Raw genomic sequence first — 27,772 nt, 5'->3', positions numbered from 1 at the left:
TGTTACATCCATCAGGGATGGTACAGATGGACATTTTGCCTGTCCAACCTGACTCAACCGCTTGAAGATTCATCAGAGAGAATCTGTTGGCAATTGCAAATGGATCTAATCCAGAGCCGGCAGATTTTGTCTCTCTAGAGGAAAGCAGGACTGTAAAGGGCAGACTAGACTGGCAAAAATATTTACTTTTGTATTTCATCACTTCAAATTTATAATGGGACAAAACGTCTTTAAAACTTCACCTTTTTAATAGGATACTAACAGAGATTTTCAGTGCAATTCGTTTGCTGGCAAGTCAGACACTTGAGAGTGGGAAACGTTTTAAGCTAAAAAAAAAAAAAGAAAGAAGGAAAGAAAAGAAAAAGCAATCAGCAGGGTGACATATACTTTATTAGTCCTCTTCAAAATCACTTCCTCCCCTTTCTCCCTTTTATATTTCTTGTCTTTCTATGTGCTCTCCTTCTTACATTACATCCCTCATTTTAGGCATTTTAATCCCTCCAAAGGGATGCATCCCAGTGGCACAGGCAGTTGTAAGGCACAATTCTCAGCTACACCATGGCTCTTTTACAGTGCTGCGGCAGCGAAAAGCAGCCTTATAGCCCATGGAACTGGCCACTGTGGAATATCCTCCCTGCTATGCACAAAACGGGGTTTCAGAAAGCAAGTAAAGTCAGCACATTGGGTATATAATGGCCCCTTATAATGGAAATGTCACATTTCCCAGTGTAAAAAGACCTCCATGCTTAAGGCGAGCATGAGGAATGAAGAAAAGGGAGAATTTTTTCTGGGCTAAATATGAATACATGGAATTTACTCACTTCACACCTGAGGAACTGTTAAATATAAGTATTCTCCTGCCCTCATGTTCACTAACTTAGGGAATTTTACTTATTTACAGGTGGAAGTCTTGTTAGGTGGTCAATACAGTCTCTTTCTAGATCTGCTGAACATGTATATCTTACCTTCTCCATTTCCTCTGGGGCCTGTTTGGTCAGTTGCTGACTACACTGGAGTTGGTCAGAACATTTTGCTTCGCATGTTCCATATGTTTATAACAGACTGGCCAGCAAAGATTTCATATCATTGAATGATGGTCTGTGCCCACTGCTAACCCATTTGGAACAGAAGCACTTCCCCCTGTGCCAAGTCATCTCATGGGTACGGAGAGCCTGATGTGAAAGTCCTTTGTTGGAGGCTTTGCTCAAGCCAGGAAACCTGCGAATGCAGGTCTGCTTTTGCATATATGTTTTGGGGAAGTGACATAGAATAACTTAGAGAGTTAGCAGGTCCCTAAGCTTTTGAATCAAGAAGGAATGCTGCAGCATTTGTTTGTCCTACTTATGCATGACAAAAATACCATTAAATTCTACTTTTCATTTATATATTCCCCAAAATTTCCTCAAAAGAGACAATGACAAAATAAATTTAAAGAAATGTTTAAAACTGTTCTTCATCTACCATGGGTACTGCTGCTACTCTTATGAAATGCACTCTCAGTTTTCTTCTCACTCTCCTTGGGGAGTGCAGTCTACAATCCTTTGCAGAGAGGAAAATGATGAAGCCATACAGAAAGTGCAGAATCAGGATAACCTTTCTGTTCATTCTGCTCTCCACTGATGCCCTTATTCAAATGGTGAGTCATCCCTCAGCTCTACCACTCCATTTGGGCATACTAAATAATCCTGATGTAAATGGTCACAGCCACATAAAACACACCGTGGAGTGCTCGATAGCATGCACACTTCACTGCATATTGTCAGTAGATTCTGTGTGCATAATTCATTCCTCTCAAAAAAATCCCTACTCTAAAACACAACCACAGCACAATTTCTGAGGAATTGTTCTGTGACAAAGTTGTGGAGTGAACCCTCACTCTGTTAATGGCTGCTGTGAATCCAGGTGGATTTCTCAGCCACGAAACAGAGAGGAACTTCAGGCTCATCTGGCCCAGTGCTCAGCACCAGCCACAAGATGTTGCATGTTCTCAAGTCCCATCAATTTCAATTGAGTTGAAAGGCTCTGATTCCCATTACTCTCTTCCTGTTAGTGAAAAGATTCCTGTTACCTCTAGTGAGTTTTGGATCTGTGCTCCCTAACTACAGAAAGCAAAAGGCAGAGGAGTTAAATTGACTTCAGGTACCTTTGTGCCTCCTTCATTATCAAACCAGACAAGTCCCTAAAGGAAGGTAAAAAAGCATTAGGATGGCTAAAATTTTATATTCTGCACACAAATATTGCATATCATTTAAATGCTGCTTTGTAAAACTGTGTGGTTATTATTCTTTTATATTTTCAGCTTTTTTTGCATTCTGGAGATTAGAGAGGAAACAATATAGACCATTTCCAGCTCCTAATAATTTACCACCACACTTTACTGCTTCTCTTACACCCTCTGAGAGTACCTTTAGAAATCTGTTTTCAGCTCTGTTTACTTTAGAACACTATTTAAATTAAACTGGAAAAGTAATATTGCAAACATTAGTTGGTTCTACATTATTCAATTAAAGGTTGTGAGTTTCTTTAGAAAAAAAAGATCCTATGCAAATGTAAGCTTTAACTGTATAAAAGTACATATACCTGTATTCAAATATGTATGTGTGTATGTTCCTACTGTAAATATTATTTTTATTATTTTATTATTTCACTATCTTACTATTTGTTGTCTGTGGCTATTTCTTTCTTTGTTTGATTTTTCCCACTCTTTCTTCAGAAAAAAAAAAAAAAGTTGTGTCACTTACTGGTAGAAAACGTAACAGCCTTGAAATCTATTTTCTTCTTCTCTTTTTAATCCTGCTTTAATCCTTTAGAGCTATAAACCAAGGAAAATGCCTATTTTCTCCCGTGTATATATTTACAGCTTCTATTCTAAATAACTTTAGCGCTTTAGGATTTGCAATCACCATGATTTCCTGTATGGAGGAAAAAAAGAAAATCAAACTTTTAAGCTCCACAGGGAACAATTCAGCTCCACTGGATTCTCTAATGTAGGATCCATATAAAAGCAATCAGAGCTGTTCTTTCTCCACTCCAGCTATTTGGTTCCTCTCTGCTATTGTCTGCCACACTCTTACCTTCAGTTCCAGGGCAGATACATTTAATAACTAAATGCACTGAGCCAATTAAATTCACCACCGTGAGCCTCCCAGTGCATGTGAAGGGTGGACAAAGCTTAAAACAGTTTCCCAAACATGATAATTTTCTAATTTATGTGCATGCGAGAATTTGCCTTACACAATCTGTGATTGTGATATAAAGAAAATTGTTAATAGAATATAAACAAAGAGTGACCGGGAGCTCACAAACCAGTTTCATCATATTAGAGATACAGCTGTTCATGGCTCTATCTTGCTATTTGCCTCTTTTATGTGCATTAAGTAAAATGTACACAAGAAAAGGGAGCAGAGATGAAAAGACTCATTAAGCCATCATATTTTTGTGTCATTACAGCATTGTTCTTCATATATTTCCATTCTTTCTATGAGAATAAAAAGAGAAAGGAAAAGATTTCCTAACATATAATTTCATAATGGGTACATTGAAGCTGTAGGACATTTCATCTCTGTTTACCTAGTCGAAAAATGACTATGTTTATGAAACATTTTGAAAGTTAATCCACTAATCCACAGATGTAAAGCTACAGAAGTATCCCCTTAGTATGCTTCAGTGAACTCGAAGCCTACACAGCACTCAAAATCAGTCCTTAAAGAAAGAAAGGCTGTAATGGAGTATCTTGCTTATTAAATTTAATTCCTTAGTGTCGTATGTAGTTATAAATGTCATGACCCTGGAAGCGTCTTTTTTTTAGAATGAGTTAAATTCTTCAATCCTCCTATTCCCAAAGATGGCTTTTTACGTGGTCTGGCCCTTTCTGGAGCATATACTGTCATTTGGAATAAGGAGATGTCCTCAATGTTTAACCTCTGATATATTTGCGCCAGTCAGCTGTCAATCTGCTGGAGAACTGTTTTCCAGTACTTTCAGATTACCAATCCTCTACAGTTTTGCCCTGGAAGATCGGACGTTTACTCAGAATTTTGAAGCCTACTGACAGAAGACTTGTTCTTTTTAGTTGACTGTCATGGACTACTGAGAACTGCTCCCTCAGTGCTAAGCAAATAAACAGTTTCACTTCCTGTTCCAATAACATATGTTTCTACACTCTTGGTCATCATAGTCACTCTCTTCTGTGCCTTCTACCACTCAAAGTTAAACTTATTTTATTCTAATTTTCTTCCTGATTCTGGAATGAGAGTGATGATAGCTGATCCATGTGGAGAAACATCTCTGCTGCTTCTAGATCACAGCTGAAAGTGTTCAAAGATAAGCAGCACATGGATATCAAAATGACAGCACTGACTTATAAATGGTTAGTCTATAAGATAAGTAATATCTGCCACTTGATAGAAGTTTGAGGGAAACAAAAATCTGTGACTAAATATTGTGACTCGCAGAATTATTATGGAAAATCTTAGGAACACAGACAGGAAGGTATCCTTTTCTAAAAGGAAACCTAACAAACTGTATGAGAAATCAAGTTAATTGCCTTTATCTGAACATCAGTTGTTTCTATTAGACAGTCATGTTTTGATTTTCATGTTTTGAACAAAATTTCTCAGGTTTAGAAAAACAGTAAAAATGACCGAGTGAAGTAAAGCCAAGGAACTCCTGGGTGGATTGTTTGATAGCTAATGCAAGATGGGTTTGGTCAGGATGTAAAATTGTATCAAAGTTTCTATGCATAAAAGACTTCTCTCTTCTTTAAACAGCCATAAATTTTCATGGTTGTGGGAAGAAATTAATATCACATTATTCTTCACATTTTTCTTGATTTGGGTGCAAAACACAGAAAGAGATATATGTAAATGTACAGTCATGCATCAAAACATAATATATACTCCCTATTCTCAGGAAACAAGGCTAAAAATGCATCTGTCTTTGAACAAATGAGAATAAAGTAGCTTAGACTTTCAAAAAAAATACCATGAAAATAGTTTTTTCTTTCCCAACCAAGTCTAAAACCCACAAGATTTAGACATTTAAAATCAAAATAAAATTTAATAGATAAAATAAAAATAAAATAAAATTTAATCTGAAAAAAATTACTTTAGGCTTCATAACAGACTACTTCATTTTGGTTTCTTTCTTTTAGCACGTGTTGTCATGACTTTCAACTGGTAACAGAAAAATACAAAACACGATGAGAAAATGCAAGAAGTATTAGCAAATTGGCTGAATGCACCAAGTGTTTGAAAAACCATAAGCAAGCTTATTCTTTTGGCCATCCTAACATCAAGAACAAAGTTACAGTGATATTTGGAGACCAGTTTTCAGCTGTCATGAATTGGCATAGCTGTGCAATGGAGCTAGTCTAGATGGAGCTTTGGCGATTTCCATCTGTAAGGGATTTGGTTTTAATCCTCTGATACTTACTACCATTATAGCGTTCTCCAACTGACTCAAAATAAAAGACCTACTCTTTTCCTTTGGGTAATGCAAAATGACTCCTCAATGTCTATGTGAAGTATTAAATGACTAACACCATAGAGAGAGTGGATCTGTCTTCACTGATCTTCTTAAACTCTCCTATATCTGTAGGAATCATGAAGCTGAGTTAGGATAACTGATTAAAATGTGATGCTTCCAACATTTCCTGTCCTTAATCTTGTCATAAACAAACTTTTTATTTCTATTAATCTACCACTTCATAGCTCAGAAAATCTGGACCTCTATTTTCTAAACATTTACTTGTGTATTACCCTTTGGATATATTTATTTATTTTATTATAAATCCTCTCTTTGCTTCTAGTCTTTATTTCTTTTCCTTTTTATTTACCAGTAGGGAGACTTAGATAGGCTCAGTTTTCTTAATCCTCTTTATAAATTTAAAAAAACCCAATTAAGTCTGCACAAAGTCTTGTTTTTCTGATGGAAAAGAAAATCAGGCTTCCTGCAACATAATAATGCTTTGCACTTCTATAGACCCTTTTATCTGAGGTTCTCAACTAGCTGTAAAACATGCATTCATTAATTAAGCCTTGAAAGAGCCAAGAGACAAAACATAACGCCTAGGCTGCAGATAGGTAAACTCAGAAACAGAAATTCCTGTTTTGACGGAAGTACCCAGATTTGAGAATTGGGACCAGGACTCAGAAGTCCTAATTTCTAAATGACAGCTTTGAGTTCCATGTGAAGTCCAGTGCAGTACCAACTGTTTTAATATGCACAATTCAATGTTTCTTCCAGAGTTAACAACGACAAAAAAACTTTATTGTATTGTTACCCAGAATGTTCCTAAATCACAACCTCATTTCTCAGTGAAAAGACTGGCATGCAGGTTCTCAGCAGAGATAAACTACTGTAATTTGACTTTAACTTACTGAGACCTGATACCACCCAAGTAAGGTGAGTCTGTCCTTAAAACAGTCCATGTACATGATGGACAACAGTAGCACTAAGAGCATGACCCTGTGTAGTGACCACTCAATACTCAATGGCTGTGCCTTTTCCAGCTATCCTGAAAACAGAACACAAGCAAAATTGTATTGTCCACCTAAGAATAATGCTGAAGGACAAAGTGAATAACATATTCTAATAACTGGGCATAACTTTCTAGTAACATCAGGAGAGAAAGAGGGTGAGAGAAGAATTAAGGTTTCCTTGTCTGTCTTCAGAGAACAAGAAAGAGACAAAGGGGGGAAAAAAAGCTGATAGTGTAGAAAAAAGGAGAAGTAACTTCAGTTTTAAATTAAAGCAAGAACAAAATTCATCAGACAGATGTCATTTCAGCATCATGCTATAGAGGGTTCAAGGGAACACAGTTTCATAGTATAGCTGATCTGAGGAAACACACTTCCAAGATGTTACTAAGGAAACAAGGTGATTTGTTTCATGTGTAACTTCTTTATATTCATTCCAAATTTTTCTTGCAGTAGGATTAAAAAGAATATTTATACAGTTTCTTAAATTTAACTATGGATTGAAGTCCATAGCCTTTAGGAGATAAAAACTGAGATTTCAAATTCAGAGCTGATTTCACCACAGTTTTTAAAGGTTTCAATTCATTAGTAAAAGAATTTACTTTATCTAACTATAGATGTCTAAAAGTTAGACATCTGAGTTATTCAGTCTCAACCCCTTCAGAGACTAATAATGAAACAGGTACTTCAAGGAGAAACTGTACCTTAACAGATGTTTCCATCTGCAAGTGCCTGTTGATCACTACTGAATATGAAAGAAGCCTTGGTTGCTTATCCGGGCCATACACAGCCAAATTAAAAATATTTTCAACTGGTTTCCATAACAGACATTCATGTACACTTGTAACAAACAACCTTTGCTGGTGGAATGAAACTTCTACCATCCCACAGACGTGCTGAGAATAATTCATTTCTGTGCAGAGGCTCTTAATTGAATCATCTCTTCCAAAATGAACAACCGATTAACGATCTAGAAGACAAATGGCACCACAAAAAGATAAAGCTCATGATAGTTAAGAAGGAGGAATAGAAAATAAAAGAATTCATAAGTAAGGCTTCAGAAATGAATTTTTCAATAAATTCAGAGAGCTGGACAACAATGCATTATGAAAAAGAAAGTATTAGAAAAGCTTATTTCTTTAAATAAGCTATAGAAAAAGAAAAAAAGCTATATTAATATGACGGAAGAACAGAAACTGTAGTAAGGGATAAGATTTGCTACACCAGTATGCCTTTACTGATTTTAAATACAGAAAGGAAAGAAATGGAGATGAGAAGAAATTTCAAAGCCAGCTTAGGCCGATCTCTATCTGTGCTGTTGATGAAGATATGATAAACCTTCTCTCATTCTTTCCAACTTCACTTGTGCTTCATTTGATGCCTTTTGAGCTGATCCAAACCAGCCCCTGAGAGACACTGATTACTCTTCCGTCAGATGAACAGGTTGACTGGGTTAACTGAGAGGTTGCACCATTGTTAGTGCCAGTAGAATGGATGGAGTGGGAGAGTGAAGAAGGATTGCAGAACCTGGATGTCTCTTTCATCAGTGCAAAGGTCCTGCCTTGACAGGTGTTGACTGTGAAGATGGACTCCACAAAGTCTATAAAGATAATAGCATGGGATTATGAAGGAAAAATGAAAAAGAAAATTACACAAAGTGCAATCATACCACGAAAGGTCATAAAACATGATAATACTAAAAAAAGGGCCAAAAAAGTGTGATGATTATCCTACCATAGAGAGAGTTTTTTCCACAAAACCCTAGTAAGGTGCTTTTTTTCATGATTTTTAAATAATTAGTTATTGGGTACAGCTGCCATCGGGCAACTAACAAAATTTATGTTCTTGAATGGTGGTCAGGTACTCACTCTAAAATGGTGAAAGTCACAGGTCACTAAAATACATATATGTATATTTATATGCATTCTGTTTTTATGTTGGTTAACCATAACATCAGCATCTGTGAAGAACTTTAAAGCAGTCTCATCAATTTTTCTTGAAAATTCAGAGATGAGTGTACCAGAAAAATGGAAGAAAGTAAACATTCCTTCTATGTTTAAAAAAGACAGAAGGAAAATACATGAAAAACTGCTGGGTCTTATATAAATGCTCATTTGAAGTCCATTTATCTAAAAGATATGTGTATATTATATGCATGAATTATCTGCTTGTGTAAGGAATACATGTTTTCTCAATAAATTATTAGTATATTAAGATATAAATATTTATATTTAGTCATATATTGTAGCCTAAAGAAACTTATTATGTAATTGTTCTCATATTCTGCTAATATTTTGTTTGACTGATTTTTGAATTCCCTGCTATTTAACAATTAATGGGGCAAAGAAGTGGATCTTTTTTTCAGTGAAATTAAATATCTGCGTGTGTCTGTGTATATATACACCTCAAATTGGTAGAGAATTCATGTTGTTCATGGACAAGTGAAGGTCCCAGTTTGCCAGCAGTTGACAGGTATTTGGTATATTTCTATCTAAAAACTTCCTCTTCTTGAATTTCTAAGCAGATTATTTTAAACAAGTGGCATATAAATAAAAACTAATGATTCTGTTGAGATTATTCTCAGCTTTGAGGCACCTTCAAACAATGCAGAGAAACAGAAACCCCTATGAAGATCTTCCAGAGAAGCAACAAATTCTATATTCACAAGCAGGTTAGACCAATCATTATGATGATTTAGTAAAGGCTTTTTAGTAATCCTAGCTTACACAGTGGAATAATGCTTTCTTATTATTTCTACTTTTTTTAGGCTCCAAATTTCATCCACGGGTAGCACCACAACATTCTTTTCACTTGTATAATCTTCCAGTGATGCAGATCTACTTACTGCACTATACCCCAAATTGCTTAGGGTAGATGTTGTGTAATGAAACGAGGACAAAAGGAGCATTATTATTCCTCTCTACTCAGGAGAAAAGCCATGCCCTGGCAAAGAACAGCACTCCTCTGTCCCCCAAAATAAGCAATAGCAGTCTTGGAAATGGAGGCTGTGTCTTTGGGCTAAGACACTTGAGTCCTAGTCCAAAGTTTAAAGGAAAATAAAACAAAAACAAACTCTAGTTTTGATCCCCCACATTTTCCTTTGACACAAAGAAATCGCTCCCATTTAGTGTGACTCTGTTGTTGGAGTTGAACCTCGTTCCTACACAAAACCCCCTGAATCTTCCCCTTGTACGTACCTTCAGCCTGCACCTCTACTTCCTGCTTTGACACTGATTATTCTTTACTTATGTGTTGACTGGTCTTTTCTGATTTGTTTGGATTTAAATCGTAAGTTACTCCTGTAACATGGCTTTTGTTGCCACTAAATCTGACCCATTGCTCAGATTTTGACACATTTATGCAATGAAATGTTGTAGGAAGCGTGTTTTAAATTTCAGTAGCTATCCTACCAAAACCCGTAGGTGTTGGATGCAAAGGGAGTGAATACCTCTGTTTTATTTCATTTGTTGCACTTCCAGGGAAAAAAAAAAAAAAAAAAAAGAAAACCCCTGTTAAATGAGTAGCTGTTATGGCTGTTCTGTGCATTTTCTCTCCTCATGCTTTCTTCCCTCCCGCCCTCATATTTTCCTCTGTTTTCTTTTTCTTTTTTTCCTCTGCAATATGTTGTTTTCTTTAACTTTAAGAGATAAGTATGGTAAATAAATACAGATTTAATCTTCAAATCCCCCATCAAGAGAAAAAGCACAGTCCAGGTGAATGGGGGAAAGATAGACAAGAAAGGGCGTGATAAATATAAAGAAAAGAAAAATCACTCTGGCGATCAAATCTTTCATTTCCAAACAGAAATAATTACAGTGATGGTCAGTGGGGAGATTTGGGCAATTTATAGTTGTATAGCAGCAAGTTCCTATCAACAATACTTGATATTCAGGGCAAGCCATAGAACTACAAGTCCTGAAGCGTTGCCTATAATCTTTATTTCATTTTTAGATGTTATGCTGTAATAAAATGTAAAAAGGGAATACATAAAAAGTTATAGAGGTGGGAAAAAACATGGTTTGAAGTTGTATGGCATTTCTTGACAGGGCATGTTCCTAAGGATATGCAGAGAATAACAAATGCTATTTGAAATAAGTACAATAGAGACCTGAAACTAGATTGAAAACCCAAGTCAATTTTCCTGAGTGTCATTTGATTAGCTTTCTTATATAGAACTGAAGCTTAAACAATGCTGGGGATTCAGAGTGGAGAGGTGCTTGGGAACACAGTGAGAAATGGGTTACTCCTACCAATTTCATTTCTGTAGCTTTACAACATTATCATTGCACATTGTTTCAGTGTTTTTGCAATAATCCATAAATGAAGCAATGTCAGAGGGAATTTGATTGATAGCTGGGAAAACACAAAAACTGTGAAAGTTATTTCTTTACTCTCTCTCTGTCTGTCACTGCCTTCTGGGCAAGAGATGTTACCAGTAGCTGTGTAAAATAGCTAGAGTATATTGCCTAGCTGTCTATATGGGAAGACACTAACCAGTTTGTGGATATTGCTTTGGACAACAAAAAGGTGACAAATATGCACGTAACATATTTGACCTGTGGATTGGTTTGAGTGATTTATGTTGGTGGTGCTTTTTTCTTTTTTTTTCCCACCAGATATTGCTTGCTTTTTACCTCTAAATTTAGCAAAAGGTCTCTTGCTCTCTTGCAACAAAATTAACCTTGAACTTGCTTTTCACCTTTGGGGAACTCTAGGTTGAGAATGAGTGCACAGATAGCATTTTTATTTGCATTTAAAGTAAAGAGGTCCTTCAGGGCTCAGATCTGAGCTTTGTATACATACATGTAGAACTGTTCCAAAGGGACTGAGATAGAGAGCAAATTCATACTGATACTAAAATATGTAGTATTTTTGCTATTTCATCTATACTTTCTCCATTTGTCTCCTTTTTCTGTTATTTTGTTGTTCAAATCCTCTACCTCTTCTTCAAATTTAGATTACTTTTTAAAAGGCGATTTGTCAGGTACCCTTATTTATTTTTTTTTAATTTTATTTTTATTTTTTCTTTGTTTTTCTTTAAATGTTCTTCAAGGAAAATATCACAGAGCTCAAATTATATGTTAGAATTAACACCCTGAGACTCAATGGAGATAGCAACAGACATTGTTCTAAGAGGGTCAGGGTGATTCCAGCTTTCCCTTAGGGTTGCTTCACTTTGAATCTTGCATAAGATGGTGTTTGAATCTCCAATATTCCTCATAGATTTAAGAAAAAAAAATGTTATTTTAAGAGGTGTTTTATATTACTAACATTATTTCACTCTATTTTTAACTCTCTCAGGATTCTGTCAATCTGTTTCTCTACACAACCTTGTAGCAATGGAGCGCAAACCAGCCTCTGTCTGAAAGGTATTTGAATTCTCATAAAGTTCCCAAAACACATACTCTGAAAGTAGTGTAATGTACTTAACTTGTGATCATGAGACGTGACACAACATGCACAAGTTGTAATTGTTCCTCTTCGCATTGCTCCACTTCTGTTCAACCATTTGTATATACCATGGCCTCCTCTAATGGATGTTAATAAAAATTTCAGTTCATAGTGTGCGCTATGGCACATATTGTGTTTAAGTACTGAATGATGACAGACTTGGTGGGCTTCCATAGCAAATATTGCCCATGGGGAAAAGTTGCTTCTGAGGCTGTGGAAAGCTGTCTCAAAATACGATTTGCTTTCCTTTTCTTTAGGATTTATTGCATTTTATCATGTATTATATATTTTATTCAAAGAAGTCTTTCTAGGGATAAGGACTTCAGTACATAACAACAGCTCCCTTGAGTGGGAGATTTCAGGGCGACCTGCCAGCTCTTCTTGCTGCAGATGTCAGGCCATCTGGCTGCCATCTCTGGGGCAGGACACATCAAGGGAGTTGGCTGGCGCATCTTCCCAGCAGGAGTTACTTGGTAGGGGTGGAGAGGGGAGGGGAGTGTGTGAGAATGTGAGGAAAAAATATAGCAGACTACCGTCATGGGAAGCTTGTGAGTGCGGCTCCTTTTATGTATATATTTATGTAAATAGAAAGACAGGCATACTGAGGGACATTACTTCCAGCAAAGATGGTTCAGGGTTAAAACTGAGCTTGTGTAACTTGGATATGTAAGACTTCTCAGTCATAGTGTTCAATGTTTCTATTCCATCCTTTTCGTTCATTTGTTTTCTTTTTTCTTCTCTTATGACAATGCAGATAATGTGTGCAAGCAGGGTGTGTGAATTCTGGTGTTTTTTACCAATGTGTGTATCACTCAACGTGTCTGAATGGACAGCCATCTGTTGTCAGAAGAGGTACAAATCTTTCTCTGAACTGGAACACTGGATAATAATTAACTTGGATAATCTAAGTCAACCATGCAAAGAGTTGTGGTCGACGGCTTATTGTCCACGTGGAGATCAGTGATGAGCAGAGCCCCTCAGGGGCTGACACTGGGGCTGGTCCTGTTCAGCATCTTTGCTGGACAGTGGGATCGAGGCACCCTCAGCAAGCTCCCTGATGACACCAGACCGTGTGGTGCAGTCACACTCTGGAGGGAAGGGATGGGCCAGAGGAACCCTGACAGGCTTGAGAGGTGGGACCATGTAAACCTCATGGAGTCCAACAAAGCAAAGGCAAGGCCCTGCACCTGTGTCATGGCAATCCCAGACAGGTTGGGTGGAGAAGTGATTGAGAGAAGCCCCGTGGAGAAGGACGTGGCAGTGACGGTTGATGAAAAGCTCAACATGAGCTGGTAGTGTGCGCTCGCAGCCCAGAAAGCCAACGGGATCCTGGGTTTCATCCAAAGGAGTGTGGCCAGCAGGATGAAGGGGGTGATTCTGCCCCTCTATTCTGCTCCTGTGAGATCCCACCTGGAGTATTGTGTGGAGTTCTGATGTCCTGGACATAACAAGGACATGGAACTGTTGGATTAAGTCCAGAGGAGGATATGAAGTTGGTAACAGGACTGGAGCACCTCCCTTATGCATACAGGCTGAGAAAGTTGGGGCTGTTCAGCCTGGAGAAGAGAAGGCTCCGAGGAGACCTCATAGCACCTTCCACTACCTAAAGGGAGCCTACAGGGAACAGGAGAGGGATTCATTATCAGGAACTGTAGTGACAGGACTAGGAGTAAAAGGTACAAATGAAAAGAGGGGAAAGGTTAGATATTAGGAAGAAATTCTTTACTGTGAAGGTGGTGAGACACTGGAACAGACTCCCCAGAGAGATTGTGGATGCTGTCAGTGTTCAAAGGAGAGGCTGAGCAACCCAGTCTAGTGGGAGTTATCCCTACCCATGGCATGGAGGTTGGGACCAGATGGTCTTTAAAGTACCTTCCCACCCTTAACATTCTATGATCTTCTATCCAGATAGGTGTACTTCGAAACAATCAGATGGTGCCACCTCAGGAATCAGATCTTTCTGCTTTTTTTCACAAGTATTAGGATTTGACACAGTAGCTGTTACAAAACAGACCAAAAAACCAAAGAGAGTGGTAAAGACATAATTTTATAATGAAGAGATAGCCACCAAAAAAGTGAATTTTGATGCTTAGAAGCTAACTAGAGTTTGCTGCAAGAGTTAAAAATAAAAAATCAAACAAACCCTCCCCCCAACAATAAACTCCTAAATCTGGTTAGGAAGGGACAGGAGTGTGATATAAGTGGATGATTTCTGAGAAGACCCTAGCAAAATTCAAGCAATAGTGGGGTGTTGAGGTTTCTGAATAATTGCATGTGAATGTCAATCTGGGGCAGACAGGTCTAGGAGAGGACAAATGTGCATATCACACATCTCAAGAATGAAAAAGGGGTCAAATTAGTAACTCCACATTAAGATTTAAGTATTCTATTCGTAGAAGACAGAAGTCTGAGTCTTGATACTAAGTGCTGGCATTCCTTCCTAAGTAATTTTACTGTAAGCAAATAGATGGCAAGAGGATGGAAAATCCATCTTTGTCATAGCCTGCCAAGCTGTTTATTCAGAAATGAGCTGATGCCCTACCTTAGGTTGATCTTTCAATATGAATTGTAGGGAAAGAGGTTAATTGGAAATGCTGATGATACCACAAAGACATAACCTCAGTGTGTTCTTCAAGAGCTGATATTGCCTAATGAACTACTGGGAATGCAGCTGGCATGCTTTGGGAGTGCCCCTTTGCTGATCAGGAGCAGACTCATGACTTTTTCTCCTCTGCCACTATTTGCCTTCCTTGTCTGCAGTGGGAAGGGACCGATATCCCACCTCCTTGAGTGCTGTCATTACACTGAGGTAAGCAACAAGGTTTAGGATCAGAATTTGCCATAATTTTTTTCCCATGGAGGTCTCTCCTGCATGGAATAATCAAAGAAAACAGGAACAGAGCCCTGAAAGGGATCCCTGCAGTCAGTGCCTTCTGACTGAGGCCAGCCCTTTGTTCTCACAGGCCTCTGTGTAATTTAAGGCAATTTTGCTTCTAACCTGTATCTCTTACATAAACTTCTTAAAATGGTTAGTCAGCCAAAGAATGTGATATCAGGAACCATGTTTTAGTCCAAAGGAGGGAAAACAATGTGCTCAGATGTTGCATAAGTAATGAATTTAGTCTCTAAATATAAAGAGTAGCCAATGGGGAATCGAACTTACACTTTCCAATAAAGACAATAGAAATTAAAAGCATTATTGGTCAACAGGATATTTGAGTGTTTTGGGTTTTTTTATTTTTAATTTAAATGTAGTCCTTATGCAATCACTCAAGCAGGATTTGGGGAAGGTTTTTTTCCCCCATTTAGTTTTTTAACACAATTGAAAATTCTCTTATCTTTATTTCCATTCACTTTTCTTCCTTGTTCTTCTTTCTTCTGCTTTGTCTCTCTTTAAAAAATTTCTCCCTTTGTTTAAAATACAACAAACAACAAACAATAGCTAGAATTAGTCAAGTGTGCTTTAAGACCATGAGGCACTATCAGCAAATGCAATCTGTCCTCTATAGACCTAATATCCGTGGAGATGAAACAAAATGTTGTTTACTGAATCAACACTAACCACAGCATGGCCTGCATGGGGGAACCAGGCTCACATTATTGCAGAGGCTAAAGAGTGTAAAACCACTGATCCTGCAGTTACAGGGTCATAAAATCCTGCTTTCTATGTGAAAAGCATTTAATAGTGGGCATTTTTAATACCTCCTCTCTGGGAGACACAAAATACAAGGGACCTTGAATAATTACTCAGTATAAAATGTTGGGAGTAAACTTCTGTCAACAAAGCAGATGGTCCTCCCCCTTCCTCCGACACCCCCTGAATCCTCCAGCCTCGAATATACAAAGTGTGTTCTGACAATTTGACAGTTGATAAGGAAAAGACATTTACCATTAACTCTAAATAGGAACAAGGAGCACAAAATGAGAATAAGGCCCTTCGATGAACATAAGTGTGAGTTCCAGTCAGCTGATCCCGGTTGTGCTTTGTGAAACGGGACTGTTTTGGCTGTCCCTGTGTGTGCTATTTTTGATGGCAATAAATAGAGCTTAACTGAATAACATTTCAAATGGGTTGCAAGCTGCAGTTTTATTTGAGGTTGTGGTTGCTTTCAGTGCTGGGCAAAGGCATAAGCCCTGTGCAATCTTCACATCTATTTGTTGAGTTTGTACAGCACTTTCTGGATTTGTGTGTGGTACAGAACAGGGTTATCACTTGCCTTTATTGAAATGAGCCACTTGTGGTTAAAGGCTTCATATAAGGGTAGGATTCTTCTTTCAGCATTTATAAACAGCATAATTCATTTAGTTTAACCAAACACAGGTTGGATTTATGATGCTGTATGTGAAAGGGATGCATGCAATCTTAGAATTTTTTTAAAAAATTCTTTAAAATTCTTCTAGTGGATTTATTATAATAATTTTAAATTTAAAAAGGACATTCTAACACTTGATAGACAAGGTTACACTTGTACAAATGCAAGTATTAAGTGAATATCAGGTTTTCATATTAATCTCAGCCCATGAGAGATATGAGGTAGTTATAATCACCTACAATATTAAATTTATATTCCAGAGTTGGACAGAAAACACTTCCCCTAACTAAGTAAAATTCATTTTTAAAAATTCATTACTACTCATGTGCCCAATCCTGTTACGAGATGAAACTGTCCTTCAAAAATGTAGTGAATAATCATAAGAACTACAGATCCACTCCTTTCTTCCCTTGTATCATCTGGGACAATATTTCTTCTTATTCATAACATGGATTTATTCCATCTGTGTAGATTCCAGCATTAGGATCCTGCTGTATCAGTGATTACAGTTATGTTTCTGCAGGTTGGTTAAGACATTGTTCAGCTCAGCCCATGGAAGTGATTTGTTTTAGAACAGGGGATCTGGCTCTGTGGTTAATGCAAGACAATTCTTGCCTTTGCTGGTTCCAGTGAGAACAGTGTCATTCCACCAGATAGTCAGCTCAGACACAAGAAAACTGCATGTTAAAAGGATGTGTGACCTGTTTGAATTTTTTAGTAGGTTTGTATCATTACTTTGTTCCACAGCAACTGAGCGTGAGCCAGAGTGTGCCCAGGTGGCCAACAAGGCCAATGGCATCCTGGTCTGGATCAGGAATAGTGTGGCAGCAGGACCATGGCAGTGACCATCCCCCTGTGCTGGGCACTGGTGAGGCCGCACCTCAGATCCTGGGTTCAGTTTTGGGTGTCTCATGACAAGAAGGACATTGAGGTTCTGGAGGATGTCCAGGGAAGGGAGCAGAGCTGATGAAGGCTCTGGAGCACAGATCTGATAAAGAGTGACCGAGGGAGCTGAGGGTATTTAGCCTGGAGAATGGGAGGCTCATGAGGGGACCTTATTTGTCTCTACAACTGCCTGAAAACAGGTGGTAGCCAGGTGGGCGTCGGTCTCCTCTCTCAGATAAAAAGTGAAAAACACGAAGAAAGAGGCCCAAGTTGTACCAGTGGAGGTTTAGATTAGATATTAGGAAAAAAATACTGCACTAGAAGGGTGATCAGGAATTGCAAGAGGCTGCCCAGGGCAGTGGTGGAATCATTATCCCTGGAATTACTCAGAAGGCACGTGGAGGTAGCACTTGGGAGCATGGTTTAGTAGTGAACAACTTGGTTGGACAAAGTAACAGTTGGGTTCAATTATCTTAGCATTCGTTTCCAACCTTAGTGATTCTATGATTCTATGATTATGAAGTTACAAAGACCTGCATTTTAGATGTTTATTTATGTTTCAGTCAGGAGTAAAGGGAAACCTCTGTTTGGTCCTGTTTTATAAGAATGCAGTGTGAATCTGGGGGGGTAGTTCTGACTTGCTGAGACTTTTGAATTATTTTGGTTCTGACTCATTTCAGATACTGTATTTGTGGTTGGAGACTTTCTGCAATATTAAAAAAAGATATTGTCACCCTAATGGTATTCAAACGCTGAGTCAGAAAAAAAAAGAATGTGAAACCAAGATTCGTCTTTGATTTCTGAAGAATTACTCAAGTGTTGCAGGATGTAATGGAGAAACAGGTTTCATCCTTTGTATACAACAGCACAATAATGGAGAAGAAATAAGGCCAGGACCTCAGCTCTACTAACAGTAATGTTGTTATACCAACACACAAAAACTGAGACTCTCTTCCCTGTTGACTGCATTGTATGTGCATTGATTTTAAGATTAACCATTTTTAATAATCTGCATACATACAAAAGCACAGTATTACAGGGATAGCATTTTGTAATTATGCTCTGCATAATATAGCAATCCTGTCTGAATAATGTCAGATTGCAAATGGATGTAATCCTGTATGAAGAGTTTCTTCAGTTGTGAATTATGCTACATTATATTGCAGAGACTTTTGAAACATAGGGCTCAGTCTCTGAATTGGGGGATCTTTATGCTTTATTAACAGGTGCAACTGATTGGCGGTGTGCCTATTTTAACAGATATCTACTTACTACTATGTTGTGAGAGAAGAATTGTGACACTGCTGTGGAAAGAGATTATTCGTACAAATCTGCCAGTGACGGTATCACTTGGCTTAAATGTGAAGTGACTGTGGCTTGAATAATGTCCCATTCTCCTTTTCTGCTCAGGAAAATTAAGAGCAGCACTGTCAAGTCAGTGGAGTTACAATTACATAAGAAGTAATGTCCATTATCAACAGCTCTGTTTTTCACTATTCAGAGCAGCAGTGAGGAAGTTTTTCAGAGCACAAACAAAAACATAAAAGGATAACAAAGAGATAGGAAAAAGTAGTAGAAAGATTTTTATTTGACATATGAAGACTCTTTGCCGTGAAATGCAACTGTATCAACACCACCAACTCAAGTTTGAAGTTTCAAGATGTAGTTGAGATGTGATCATCTGCACCTTGTTATCTTTCTACAGTATACAAACACAAGAAATTCAGAAACACTTAACTGTCTAAATCCCAGAGATCTAGAAATCCAGGGGTTAAAAGTACCAAAAACCAACCAACCAATCAAAAAAAACCACAAAAAAAAAAAAAAAAGAAACTCGAACCAAACCAAAATCAAACCACTTAAAGAGGAGGGAAGGAAAGACACAAGGAAGGAAAATTATTATTTCAGCCACACTAAAATTTAAAAGTAATTTCCAGGAAAATTAATTTAACACGCAAGACATCCTCAATGCAAGACTGACATAGAACCAGAGTGGGTCCAGTGGAGGGTGACAAAAATGATTAAGGGATTGGAGTATCTCTGTTATGAGGAAAGGCTGATGGAGCTGGGCCTGTTCAGCCATGGGAAGAGGCAGCTGAGAGGGGACCCCATCAATGTCTGTCAGTTTCCGAAGGGAAGTGTCAGAAGATGGAGCAGGCTGTGCCCGGGGGTGCCCAGCAGTGGCTAAAGAGGCAACAGGCGGGAACTGATGCACAGAAAGTTCCACTTGAACATGAGGAAAAACTTCTTTCCTGTGCAGTGACCGAGCACTGAACAGGTTGCCCAGAGAGGCTGTGGAGTCTCTTTGCTGGAGATATTCAGGAACCTTCTGCACTCCATCCTGTGCCATGTGCTCTGGGATGACCCTGCTTGAACAGGGAGGTTGGACCAGATGACCCACTGTGGTCCCTTCCAACCTGGCCAGTCCGGGGTTTCAGTGGTTGTATGACACTGAAGATGAGCACTGCTATCTTGAGAGGCAGCTACTGAACACCCAGTTCCATTGCCTTGTTTAATCAAATAGAAACCACTGTTTGCCATTTTGATGTCACATGACAAGAGCCACAGGACAAGAGCCTGCAGTGATATTTACATATGAATTCTTACACTGATAGCAGGTGGTAGATTTGTGGTTCATTTACAGTCCTGTGAAGATGTTCATCCTAGAAGATTAATTCTTAGCAACCTTGAATTAGTTGGGAGACATTTTTGACCAGAATAGACATTAATTGTGTCTTGAGGACACATAAAATATCCACTATTAGATCATACTTCTTTCTTCCTGAAGTTTTTATATCTCTGAAGGAGGATACAAAGGACTGTGCGCACTCAGGTATGTCAGCCTTACACTGCCAGGTGGTCTCCTCCTATGAAGTCCTTGTCTCATTCCTCTACCTCACTCTTGTGATGTTCTGCACTGCCTGACCAGAATAAAGATGCACCAGGGTACTGTTTCTGTTTATAAGCTGTTTTATCCCTTCCTAATGAAAAGTTTGATATATAACAAGATACGAGGCAGACGAGTAAGATGATTTGTAGAAATTGCAGCAGTGCCTAAGATGGCAGTGGTCTCCACATACACATTTCTATGGTTACAGACTGATAACAAAATGACTAAAATTCATCAAGTGCTTCTATAAATCTCTTTACCGAAACAGCAGTGCAGGAGCCTCCCAGGAACTGTAACACTACAGATGAAAAAGCTTAATCTCTCCCTGCACTAGCCTGCAGCTAGACCACCACTGTAGGTGGTGCTGTGAGAGGAGTCGATTGGCATTCGGGTCTCTACAGGGGGAATAAGTAACAAAAAATTACCATCCTTCACTGCCCTGCCCCCACCAACCTCTCAAAAGTAGTTTTTAGAGCTGTTGAAATGCTCAAAATAAGAAAAATCTTATTTCCCCAGGAAGGAAATCCATAACATAATTATTTAGTTCCCCATACAGATTTCAAGTTTTCACTGTGAAAACACTAAAGGAAACACAGGGAGAAGGGGTGGGGGGGGGGAAGAAAAGGAAGAAGAAGGAAAAATCTTAGTGTAAAAAAAAAAAAAAAAATCCAAAGCCATGAAGACATTTTAAAAAGCAAGCACTGTAGTGGAGAGATTGCAACTGTCTACAAAATGTAAACGAAAGGTACACAAGCAAACAAAGATAGACTAATTATTCTACATCTTCAAGGAGAGATACAGACATGATTAGAAAACTGCACCAGGGATAACAGGGTTAAAACAGGATATGCAGTAATTAAATACAGTAAAACTCTTTCTTTTAACAAAAAATGAGGTTCTCTACAGAATAGGAAATCCCTAAAAATACCAGTTGGTTAAGTTTTTTTGTGGAAAATGGTAAGTAAATCTTTTTAATTAGCCTTTTCTTTTAATTAATATACATATATTTCATTCCACAGGAGCAAATCTTTTTGAATTATAATTACGTATGGATAACTCCTAAACAGATTTCCATATGGACACCAATTGGTTTCTAACTAGCTTTTGGAGGTTTCTTTTCTGGAGATAGAATTGGTTTCTAATCTCAGAAAGAGTTTTGGCATCAGAACAGTCTGGCAAAGAATGGGCCAGAATTGTCTTCGATAAAGAAATTCCTTGCTGTGAAATCCAGTCCCTGATGGAAAGGATTACCTACCAGCGTAAACTAGATGTCTCTCTAATGATGTTTTGATTTCTTACAGTACTCTTTATCAGAAATCCCAAGAGCTGCCTGAAGAAATCACTTAGCATGCACGAAACCAGGAACATATACACATACAAGTAATTAAGATCATCTTCTTGGTTTTATTGTCTAGTTTTATTGTCTTGTTTCGTTAGGTTTTATTTAAAAGAAAAAAGAATGTATTTTACATTAATTGGTCTTATACAGAATATAAAACCTTCACCACTGTGTACCCATTATTGTCCATTAATTGCTTTCCCATCTGATCTCTGATTTTTTTTTTTTATTCAAAGGTAGTTAGTTGTGCCATGCCATACTCTTGTGAGGAACTCCCCAGGGGTGAATGGTTTTAACCTTGATTGAACCTCATTGATTTCAATCACATTCTGTCCAGAAATAATTCATATAAAAGCTTGAAAATTTACAGCACCTCATTCTGAGACAGGACCTTTATATCTAAGAGTGCTCCTTGGTGATGTGAAATCAAGTTTGTCACTCACTGGCATAAAAAATGAATTGCAAAAGTGAAGAAACTGCAAAGACGTGCAAAAGCCACACCATTTTCCATCCAACTGTCTTCACCAACATCTTCAAAGAGCAAAGAAACAGATTTGGAGTGTTTTCCTTATGTATTTTGCAGAGGTGTATTTGAAAAGCTCATGAAGAAACACAGAACCAGAAGAGCTGGTTGACAATGATTATCTCAGTCTTGACTTGAGGTGGGCTCCATTTACTCACAGGAGCACATTGGCTTGTGGAAAATGAATTGCTTTGGTGAAAATTCTAAAAGAAGAGAAAAATCAGTAACGAAACCAAGACTTTGACTTTATCCTCTGGATATATCCTAGCTCCTAGTCAGTATTATGCATCTTAATAACACTGGCTGCCACAGTCTCACATAAACTGTTTTCTAGTGTGTAAGAAGAACGCCATGTCATATTTGAAATGTCAGCCTTTATCTTGAATATTCTATACCCAAGGATATCTAAGCTTTCAGAAAGAAAATTGCTGAACAATTTAGCTTATTTTCTTCACTCTCCAACTGCATATCATACACCAACATTTTTAATGAACTCACAGATTTTTCTTTCAATAAATGATGATAAAAGAAGACAAAAACAAAAAAAACCAACCAAACAAAAATACCAGAAAAACAAATAAACAAACAAAACCCAAAAAACCCAACCAACCAACCAAAAAAACACCTGAACAAACCCAAGAATATCTAGTCATGACAAGAAGCAATATGTGTTAGGAATGAGATTTAGTAACAACTCTCCTCGCATCACTGGATGTGGGTAAGACTTATTTTACCTGAAATTGGGGTTTTCTTCATGTTTGTTTGCTTTTTTTTTTCAAATTTTTTATTTTTCATTTTTATTTCTTTTATCAATGTCTATAAGTATCTGAAGGAAGGATGTTGAGATGATGGAGTGAGGCTCTTCTCAGTTGTGCTGGGCAATAGGACATGAGGCACTGAACAGAAACTGGAACACAAGAATTTCCAGCTGAATAGGAGAAAGAACTTTCCTGTGAGAGTGACTGAGCACTGGAATAGGCTGCCCAGAGAGGTTGCTGAGTCTCATTCCCAGGAGATATTAAAAAGCTGTCTGGACACAATTCTTTGAGGGACCCTGCTTGAATAGGGAGGTTGGACTAGAAATCTTGTATCTTCCAGTCTTACAGATTCTATGTTTCTGTAACAATACATACAAATTGCAGTAGCAAGCTGGGGGCCTGTCTCTTCCCTCAGGCAAGGGACATATCCTCAAGCTGCACCAAGGAAGGTTCAGACTGGACATCAGGAGGAATTTCTTCATAGAAAGGGTTGTTAAGCATTGGAATGGACAACCCAGAGAGGTGGTGGAGTCACCAGACCTGGAAGTGTTCACGAAAGGACTGGAAGGTGGCACTTAGTGCCATGGTCTACTTGACAAGGGGTGGACTCAGTGATCTCAGAGGCCTTTTCCAACCTAAATGATCCTGTGAATCTGTGACATAAAAGACCCACTCGAACTTGAGACAAATGGTGCAGTTCTTTTTTCTTTATGCTTTGGAAAATAGTCAGAGTCATGTTAGTTTAGCAGAATGGATAACTCAGAAATAAAATAATCTGCTATTAAATCACACACTTAGAGCCCTTAAAATAGCCCTAAAAACCTCTTACTGTTTTAAAGCAGATGATGATGGAATGAACAGATTTAGAGACGTTGTCTTAGACTATTTTATGTCTATATTAATTAATGCATTCTAACAAAGTGCATAGACCAAATTCAGCAGAGTGCTTATGATCTTGTCTACCCAGTTTAGTGCAAGCACATACCCTGACCTTCCACCACTTGGGTTCTCTAGTTAGATCCCAAGGCTGCTGTAAATGCTAAAATGAAGCACAAGACCATCACCGAGAAATTTGTTGCTGTCCTGCTTTTAAGGTATCTATTTTTCACGATGATGGGACATCAGGGAGAACATGGAGACAGCTGGGGAAGACCTTTTACAGCATGTTTTTGGAAGTGAGCATATTTACTGTACATATCAGTCATAAAAATGTGTTCCTGGAGTGTCACAGACATTCTGGCTGGAGAGAGTTGAACAAAGAATGTGTATATAAAATGGGAAAAGTCAGACAGAAAATAGAAAGAGAGAGTAGTAATGCAAAATTTGTGACTGATATGACAGTAAGATCCACAGCAATAGAAGCAGTAATAGACCCTCTTCTCATCTACAAGTTTGATGGGATCCCAATTGACCATTGTTTCACAGACTTTCCCCTTTCACTTGTCTCTGGAAAAAAATTACGGAGATAAGTGAATTTCCTGGATGTACTTCTCAAAATTACTTTTATAGACTTTTAGCTGTTGATCATGATCACTCCACGCATGAGGGGAGAGGTTTTCCTGGTTTGTTTTGTTCTGTTTTCTCTCTTTTTTTTTCTGGGATAGACAGTCTGACAGTTCTATCCCTGGATCCTTCTTTACTCAACTGTGTAAACCTTTTTTTCCCGCAGCACCATTCATTTGTTGTTGCTAAATAATGAGAAACAAATTGTGCAGATACTTGGTCTGTTCTGAAGGGCCTCCCCTTAACTCTAGTTTTATAAAAGATACACACAATTTCCTTGGATGGCTTCGTAAGTGGAGGGTGCTGGAGGATCTTTGTCACTCTACTCTGAAGGTAAAATGTAGGTGATACACTACATTGCATGGGAAATGCTCTCTTTGCTATTGGGGAACTTGGTAGTCCTGACATAATCAGCTGACCCTTTAACTGAGGTAAAAAGTTACCAATGTACAGATGGTACAGTGGTGTCATCACTTAATATATCACATGTTTAGTGTGCACTGATCTAACTGATTAGAAGGCACAATCTGGAATGCCAAGAATGGGCTTCCAAGAAAGTGAAAATCAGGGGCATGACCTTCAAAGCTTCTCATATATTATCTAAACCACAAGGTCTGGGCCTGTATTATATAAGGGTAATGAACTGTCATAAGATTTTTAGGGAAATGTCTAAATAGTTCCCTGAGAAAAAAAAATCTTTGGAAGTCCATATTTTCAAAAGATATTAAACATGGTTTGTACATTGCAGTGGTGGTTACATTCTGTGACACAGCAAGGATGGTGACAGTTGATGAATTTAGACATATCTTTTAGGCAAAAAAGAATTCTATGAGCAGAATCATACTCCAAGATACAAAACTAAATATAAATAATCAACAGAGAAGCTCAGATGCCTCACACAGGGTCAGATGAATGACCCTTCAGAGTTATCAGTGTTGTCTTTAACTCAAAAGTCAGACTAGGACAAGCTTAAAGAGCATTTAATCAACTAGTCTGAAATAGTCTTGAGAAAACAAATAAAAATTACTCAGAATCGATAGAAAAAGAACCAAATATTTATGTTGTGATTCATCATCTTTATTTTTATTTATCTACACTGGACATCTACCTCTGAGCTGCTCACGTAGGCTCCATTATTGTCTAGAAAGAGGAATAGTAATTAATCTAATATATTCTGAGCATTTTCTTAAGGACAAGATGAATCATGACCTTGTTTCCCTCATTGGTTGGGGTGACAAGATAAAAAATATGTGGCTACCTCATTGATGTCTACATTTAGTCGGATGAATCCCAGCCTAATGACCAAGTGGAAGGTAACACTCTCTCTAACAGCTATTTGAACACGCCCACGTTATCTGAATTGTCTTGATGAAATAAAAGTAAGCTAGTGCTTAGATTTCCAAGTCCTTAACCAAGTGACAGCTGGCTCCCTCAGGAAGGATGCTAAAATTTGACTGAAGATGGAGAATGAAAACCATCACTTTTCAGTAGGAGGCCTCTCTAGGTCATTTGTAAGGCAAGCTAAAATGATTTTTCTTGAACACAAATTGCAGAATAAGATTCTAGTCTTCAAAGTCCATAATATTTTTTTTTTGGTTGAAAATATAAATTTTTATGGTGAGTAACCACTGCTGAGTGACAGGAGAAAATTCATATTGAAATATGTAAAACATGTTTTGTATTGATTGATTTTCAAGACCACTGAGTAGATTGCACAATTAGGTTGACATCAACAGATTTATTCCATTTCCATGATTCTGTCCAAGCTTTTCAAGCTGCATCACATAAAACACAAAAAACTCCTCCAAACTAATTGAAATAACATTAGGCATAACACTAATGAAATGAAAATTAAGCATTAATTTAAGTAAATATTAATAAAATAAAAAATAAAACCCATCATGAAATAACATTCTGTCTTTCTACCTGCCTAATCTATCCATTTAATTTTTAAATAAAGAATAGGAGCACATTTTCTTTCAGTGTGTTTTCACCAAAACCTGGTACTATCTGGAAGACATTCATGCACATTAATTGCAATATGTGTTACTGATAGAAAAAGACCATTATTTCCAAAAAAGTCATAAGCTTTTACACCTGTTTGGTTGCTACCAAGGTTATCAAATAGCTGAAAGATTTTTGCATAACAATTATATGTGATATATAAATATGGGAAACACAAGCAAACATATTGCTTTGACCTATTACTCAAGAATTTTTATTTGAACATGTTTGTCCTTGCTGTAGAAGGGTAGATTAAGCATCACAATCTTAACAAAATACACAAACTTAAAAATTTTCTGGTCATTTTTTGTCTCATATATCAAGTTGCTAGAGGAAGAAAAGTGGAGGTAAAGTGGAAGCAATCCTTTTAACTTAGGATTTAAAGTTCTCTATTCACACACAGTGTCCACACATGCTGTTTATACAAATAATATTTGTTAAGAAATGGCTCTTAGCAAAGGATGAGTGAATAGTTCTCAATGTTCTTAAAACATTTTGGCTTTGGTTTTTTTTTGTTTTTTTTTTTTTTTTTTGCACATAAGAGCTACAAATACACCTGAGTAAAAAGAATATTAAAAAACCAACCAAACAACCAATCAACCAACCAATCAACTAAAAAAGCAAAACCCAACAAAAGCCCCAAACAACAACAGCAAAGTATAGAAGAAAAATCTAAGTTTGAAAGGGGGCGAGAGAGAGAACAAGAGGAGGGAAAGTCAAAGTACCAACCATAGGAAACAGGACCAGCTCATTGTAGGTAACTCACACAACTATTTATTTGCATCTAACACTATACTCTTCTAGCATTTGGTGGCTACATTTATCCACATCCTTGTCGCAGCTTCTATTCCAAAACTATTTTCATATATTTTGGATACCCAAGACACTTGAGAGTGCCAACTGAACCTGAAGAAGTTCACACATGAAAATTTTATCAACATAGATGCCCACATGCAAAAAGACATCCAGAAACTTCTGCCTCATTTTCACATCTTTTGTGGGAAAAAAAAATTGGACATATTAGAGATTATTTTTCCTTCCACTGATAATGCTTTCTTTTACAGAGGAAAGTCCTATTTAAAAGGGACTGAACTTCACACCAGGGGAGTTGAAACCAAATAATCTTTAGGGTCCCTTCCATGGCAGGCCATTCTGATTCTATGATTCATTGTGTTAACACCTCAGAAAGTGATCCAGTTTCCCTCTGCTATCTCAACCTCCTGCCTCTCCCCAAACCTCCAAACCAAAGTGAAACACTTATTTACTGTCCCTTCACTAAAACCATTTAAATTTATGCCAGAGTGACTGTACAATAAACAAGAAGTGAATCCAGCTCCAAAAATTTTTAGCAGCTTCCTTCATAGGATTCATTAACAGCATCCAAGTGAGTATTTCAATGTGTATAACAATATCATAAAAAAAATTATTCTCATATGACTTTTAAATATTTAAATCTTTTTTATGGAAACGTGTAGTGTAAAATTGGTTACTACAGGTCATTACTGAATTTAAACTGTATTCATTTATGGTTCTTATTAAATAATAGAACATATCAAAACCAAATCAAACCAGATCAATGACATGTGTTGTCCAATAAAAGACTTTCATAGGGGAAATTAAGAACAAA

The sequence above is a fragment of the Manacus vitellinus genome, unplaced genomic scaffold (assembly GCF_001715985.3).
Source record: "Manacus vitellinus isolate BGI_N305 unplaced genomic scaffold, ASM171598v3 scaffold_42_pilon, whole genome shotgun sequence".
Taxonomy (NCBI): domain Eukaryota; kingdom Metazoa; phylum Chordata; class Aves; order Passeriformes; family Pipridae; genus Manacus; species Manacus vitellinus.
Note: the sequence above shows the minus strand (reverse complement) of the source record.